Source organism: Trachymyrmex septentrionalis, unplaced genomic scaffold (assembly GCF_001594115.1).
Source record: "Trachymyrmex septentrionalis isolate Tsep2-gDNA-1 unplaced genomic scaffold, Tsep1.0 scaffold98, whole genome shotgun sequence".
Taxonomy (NCBI): Eukaryota; Metazoa; Arthropoda; class Insecta; order Hymenoptera; family Formicidae; genus Trachymyrmex; species Trachymyrmex septentrionalis.
The window spans coordinates 167,585-174,239 of record NW_017306171.1 but is presented as its reverse complement, the minus strand read 5'-3'; the positions used below and the strand labels follow the sequence as shown (position 1 = coordinate 174,239).

General features: G+C 36.0%; 1 long non-coding RNA gene across 1 annotated transcript in view; it reads right to left on the bottom strand.

Moving 5' to 3' along the window:
- Nucleotides 1-6,182, bottom strand: part of LOC108756361 — an 18,082-nt gene extending 11,900 nt beyond the window's left edge. The window contains exon 1 of the long non-coding RNA XR_001939825.1: nucleotides 6,172-6,182. This is a non-coding gene — a long non-coding RNA (uncharacterized LOC108756361). The remainder of the gene's footprint in view (nucleotides 1-6,171) is intronic.
- Between the last annotated feature and the right edge of the window lie 473 nt (nucleotides 6,183-6,655).

Below are 6,655 nucleotides of genomic sequence, written 5' to 3'. Positions count from 1 at the left end.
ACGCTTCGCTGCCATAAAGGACTACCGGTAAAATAATCGTTCTGTAAATTCTAATTTTTAAGCGCCTAGACAATATCCGCGAACCGAGTAGTTTCTTAACCGAATAGAAGCACGCATTCCCCAAATTAATTCTTCTCTTGAGCTCTTCTCTTATTTCATTAGTTTGGTTTAAAATCGATCCTAAATACTTAAAATTGCTAACCCGTTCAAAAATTTTATCACAGACGACCAGGTTTCCGTTATTATGAATATTCTGGATAATAAGTATATAAGTAACAAAAATTTTATAAGTACGAAGACTATGGTGCCGTGAAAATTCTAAGTTCCTGGTCGGGACTAAGCCAACGGCTCACTGACCAAAAATTTCTAAGTGTCGAAACGTGCTTACAATGCTACCGGGGAAATAAACTAAGACTAGAAACAGAATGAGCAAGGTGAGCTGTCAGATAGATGAAGAATAAGCGAAATGAGAGCCCGAGATCCTCGCAGCATCGGTTTATATACTTCAAGGGGATGACATCTTGCGATAAGAGGGGTAATTTCGAGCATGATTCTAGAATATTCTACAGGTTTTCATTTGTCTATTATTCGCTAAATATTAACGGTATCGCTATTTCATGGATACGAGGTGCATCCCCGTGTTTGATTTCGTCATTTGATGTCCTTATAACGATTGAAATGCACCTACAACTGTCTGCTGTAGAGTTTACTGTTTTTATACGCGTTTCGCGTATCTGCTCGATAAGTTGAATTGCTCGTGAGACTCCGAATATTCCGTGCTCGATTCGGTAATTGGTGATTATAATTAATGCGAGACATCGCTAGCTGTTTTGGTATTTTTGCTCAGTTCCAACAATAAGTTTGTGGAAATCCTGCGGGCATTTTATGGAGTATTTTATGGCACAATTACGTGACTCTCACAATAAACAGTTGTCCGTAATTTCTTTTATTTGATGGTTAAAGATGAGAGATCCTCCTTGTGTTTCTTTAAAATAAATTTGGTATCTTTTCTTTAAACAACTTATTTAAAAGATTATAATAGCACTTAAGTGATAATAGCGGTTCACACGGTTGGCGCGTGATCCATGATGAGGGGATCGTGCTCGCGGCTGGATTAGCTGTGCAGGTATAAGCCGTGCAATTCCTGGCTATAGTATATGTTCTAAAATGACAGCCGGTTTTTGATACCCAGACGTTACATTGTCCATTAAGTTATTCGAGATCACTAAATTTATTGCGAATGTAAGGCTGTCCCTCGAGCTCGTGTCAATTAACACTGAGTCTACATTAATTACAGGTGTCTCAATATTAAATTCTTTCTCTGTCGTATTAATTAAATATGTACGTGCATTACTGTTGTTTATTTTTATAACGCTGTGCACAAGAAAAACACCTTGCATTATTTCTTGTTGATTTATTAACCTAATATCAATATTATTTTGATTAGTTTTAATTATACGAGGGTGGTCCCAGAAATACCCGACCTAACAAAGAAAACAAAAAATTTGGGAAAAAATATCTTTATTTCTCAACATAGTCTCCTTTTAGCTCGATACACTTTTCCCAGCGATGTTCAATAGCTTCGATGGCCTGTTTATAGTAAGAACCGTTGAACTCCTCAAAATAGCCATTAACCGCAGACTCCACCTCTTCATTGTTGGTAAATCTTTTATCACCGAGCCATTTTTTCAAGTTTGGAAAGAGAAAATAATCCGAGGGGGCTAAATCTGGCGAATAGGGTGCGTGGGGAAGCAATTCGAACTTTAACTCATTGATTTTGGCCATCGCGATAATGGATGTGTGAACTGGTGCATTGTCTTGATGAAACAATACTTTCTTTTTCGCCAAATGTAGCCGTTTTTCCTTGATTTCATCACCCAAACGTTGCAATAAGTTCGCATAATACTCACCATTGATTATTCTTCCTTTCTGAAGGTAATCAATGAAAATTATGCCACGCGCGTCTCAGAAAACTGACGCCATGACCTTGCCTGCCGATGGAACTGTTTTTGCTTTCTTCGGAGCCGGTTCCCCCTTTTCAGTCCATTGCTTCGACTGTTCCTTCGTTTCAGGTGTGAAGTGGTGGACCCATGTTTCATCCATGGTTATGAATCGGCGCAAAAATTCGGCTTTGTTGCTGCGAAACATCGCCAAATACTCGATTGAAACATCCTCTCGACGCTGCTTTTGTTCGATTGTGAGCAAGCGCGGCACCCACCTTGCGCACAGCTTTCTCATCTCCAAATTTTCAGCCAATATGCGATGTACAGCACTTTTTGAAATGTTTACCATGTCTGCTAGCTCGCGCACTTTCAATCGACGGTCACCCAATACCATTTTGTGGATTTTCTTCACCATTTCTGGAATGGCCACCTCACTTGGTCGACCACTGCGATGTTCGTCTTCGCAGCTCGTACGGCCTCGTTTAAACTCTGCCACCCAATATTTTACTGTTGTAAACGAAAGAGCAGACTCCTCCAGAGTAGAATCCAGCTCGGCTTTGATATTGGTTGGGCTAAGACCTTTCAAATGAAAGTATTGTATCACATAACGATGACCAATTTTTTCCATCTTTGCAAATTCACCGAGATCGTCCACTATTGATGGCTACCAAACAAATACTGAACAACGTAGCGTCTTCAAATTTCATAGTTAAGCTTTAGAAAGTTGGTGCTTTCCCCTATAGTGATTTTTTTTATACAACAACCGCCATCTGTATGTCAGGTCGGGTATTTCTGGGACCACCCTCGTATACTCGTATGAGCACATGCTCCTAACGGTTATTAAATTACTGTATTCTAATGAATATATTTTATTATTCCGAATTGTAACCGTTTGTTTTTCAAAATCTATTTTCGCATTTTCAAGGCATAGAAAGGTTGAACCTATAATGCTTTGTTCTTTTATGGAAATTTACTCGATACTACGTGAAATTCGTGAATGTCATTTTCTGAATTTAAATATGCAGTTCCAAGAGTATGCTGTTTTTTTTCTGTAATGCCCTATATTTCAACTTTTATTGTCTTGATGTGTCACGGAGTAAAGGGTTTGCCTTTATGGTATTTATGTGGGCTCCCGTGTCTAACAAGAATCTATCTGTTGGGTTTCTGAATTTGTAAAAGGGAATGGAAATAACATTTCGGGAATTTGCTGTGACTGCATATATTCGAATTCCGGTTCTATCAGGTAAACTGAATTTGTGCAATTCAAAGACTAGCCTTGGCATTGCGTAAATTATGATAAAAAGTAACCGTAATTATGATAAGAAGTAAAAACTCACCAACAAACATTAAATTGTAAATTATGAAAACTAATGTACGAGTATCTATATAAATATAGCAAATAGTAAAAAAACATAAAAACGAGTGGAACGCGTGAAAAACGGACATTGTGTATCGACTAATGTGCAGGCTCGCTGAAACAGATCACCACGCACTGAGAGAAGAGACGGGCCGCCAGTATAAAAAAAGTCAAACTTTATTTACAATGGATAAATATGCCTTGTGAAGACCTTCAGTGTCCGTTTGTAAATTCAAGTTGTTTTTCGGCTTCTTAATGTTGAGCATCTCAAAAATTAAGCATTTCCTATAACAAGGCTTTTTATCTAAGATTTTAACGTACTTATTTTTAATTCTCACTGTTCGAACGTTTTTACAATTGCCGAATTCTTTTATAAGTGTTTCACATAATTCCTCAAGATTCGTTATTGTGTACATAGATCTAACTAACTCAGCATCGTTAATTTATATATAGTTAGAAGAATCACTCTAAAGAAAAATAATTTTTCTTCGAGCTCTACGAGTTCTAAAACTTCTTTACAATCAGATATGAATTGATGAGAATATTTTTCTCATTAAAAACAGATAAGAGATTTAAACTATGGTGAACGGAAAAATAACTATTAATTATTGAAGTCGAGGATCTACGACTTTGTTGATCTGTATTTACGTGAATATTTTCGACATGAGATTCTAACTGCGATGACGTCTGATCGTTCACAATTAATGGTGAAAGAATGTAACTAGATTCGAAGCTATCTATCACTTTTGAATTACTTTCGTCTGAAGTATCTGATAATGTACAATACTTATAATGTACGCTAGGATTTCGATAGTTCATAAAGACTTACATTAGTAGTACAATATACAGCATGACTGACCTCTAAGTCTCTAATGTTGGTTGAAGATTCGATGTCTGAGATGTCCAAGATTTAATGATTGAGATGTCCAAAGTTCGATGATCCTTTTTTCATGTTGACCGTTCACGGAGTCTTACCGTTGCCGTCAACTCCATCCAGAAGAGACTGTCACGTTCCGGCGGAGATGCTTTATGTTGCTTTCTCGCTCTTTCGTCCCGTTAATTTGTGGTAATTTCCGGTCCTCAATACTTTTTCTTTGAACAAAAATCGTGAGTTGTTGCTGTAGTCCGTCAAAGTTTTATTGATGGGATGTCTGGATCGCAGGAACGATATTGTATCCGCTGCACTTGCCAATAGAAACTGCCATCAGTCTTCAGCCTTCTACCTCAGTGGATTGTGAGATTTTCTCGATTCAGGCTTCTTCCAACAATGTGTCTCTTTATTCTGTCTTACTTGGAGATGATTCCAAAGTAGAGTTGATTAGCTTGTGGTCTTTTATAAACAGTTTGGTACCGCTGCCACCAATTGTTACGAGCGAGACGCACCGTAATATGTAAAGTATTAAAAAGATTCGACAACTGTCTTCTGACGAAACTTTATTCAATGATGATACAGGCAAGCTTATAAACTAAGTCGGAGATGTGTTATTCCCAGCTTATGAAAACAGATTGACTTGATCAGAATTAGAAGATCAGGTTCGTTTGAGGCGATCCAGTCATCGAGCTATTTTTTGATATCTTCAAAGTAACTGAAGTGCTGCTCAGAAAGACCATGTTGCATCGACAAATGGTAATCTGAAGGAGCAACGTCTGGTGAATAGGGCTAGTAAGGTAAAACATCTCATCCAAATGTCTCCAAGATTTCCTTCACTAGTTTTGCAACATGTGGTCTAGCGTTGTCATGAAGAAGAATAACTTTTTTATATCTTTTGGCGTATTGCGGGCGTTTTTTTAGTGCTCGATTCAAATTGAATAATTGTACTCTGTAGCGTTTAGCATTGATGGTTTGACTCGGTTGCAGCAGCTCATACTATAGTACACTATATATCACCAAATGTATAGCATGACCTTCTTTCCATGAATATTCTATTTTGGCATTGATGTTGATGGTTCGCCGGGATGCACTCATAATTTCTTGCGCTTAGGAGTGTCGTAACAAATCTATTTTTCATCGCCAGTCACAATTCGATGCAAAAACGACTTCCATTTTTCTCTTTGAAACAGCAATTCACAAACAGCTAAACGTGCAATGTCTCTTTATTTTAATTCACGTGAGACCCAGTTCCCTAGCTTCGGGATCATTTTCATTAAACCTTTTAAACGTTTACTAACGATTGGGTCATCGACATTTAATGTTTTCGACAACTCTTTGAACGTCTGGCATGAATCTTTTTGAAGTGATGCCTCCAATTCTCAATCTTCAAACTTTTTCGGCTGATTAGGGCGTTCTTTGTCATTCACATAAAAATCGTTGTTTTTGAATCTTCTACCAATCTCTGCAAGTTATTTCGGATAGAGCATGCTGCCTATAAGCCTTCACTAGCAAACGATAACTTTCAACAGCAGATTTCTTAAGATTAAAACAGAAAAGTAATGCTTCCCGCAAATACTCTTTTTTTGATACAAAACCCGACACTTTTAATGCGATAAAAAATTGTGTTCTTTGCATCCGATCAAATGTTACGTACTGATTATTAAAGCCTATTGACTTTAGTATGCATCAGTAATCACTTTCGGCTATATTGAAATAGCACAAATACTGACTTCTCTCGATCAACAGCGAAAATTAATTCAAACATATAATTTATATTTGTTAACTAAACTAGAAGATGATACGAGTATAAATGATAAAGTGATTTATTCGACTTCGATCTCCATTTGTTTATGACTTAATATTTAACAGAAGAAGATTGAATGGAAACAAAATTATATATGCTGGTATTTGTTAACTAAGCTAAGAAATGAAGAACTAATTTATATTTGTCATAGATCTGTATTTGTTTATAATTAATATTGCACATAAGGATATCGTACGGAAATAAAATTATACACTGGTATTTGTATAAATTAACTCTAAGCTATAAGATGATAATGACAAAGCAATTTATTCGACTCCAATATCCATTTGTTTATAAATTAATATTTGACAAAAAGAGAACTGATAGAAATAAAATTATACGCTGGTATTTGTTAAGCTAGGAAGTAATAATGAAAAAGCGATCTATTCGATCTTGATCTCGGTTTATTTATAATTTATTATTTGACAAATGAGATCGGATGGAAATGAAATTATACGTTGGTATTTATTGACTAAGCTAGAAAATACAATAATAATAAAATAGCAATTTATTTGTCATCGATATCTCTATGTATATAATTAATAGTAATATGTATATCTGCATCTTCAAAAGTTTAAAGTTTGAATTATTACATAAAAATTTTAAAATCTTACCTTTTTAAAGAAGGTAAAAAAAGGCGCTAAGAATTCATGCTTATTGAGAAAGTAATTATAATGGAT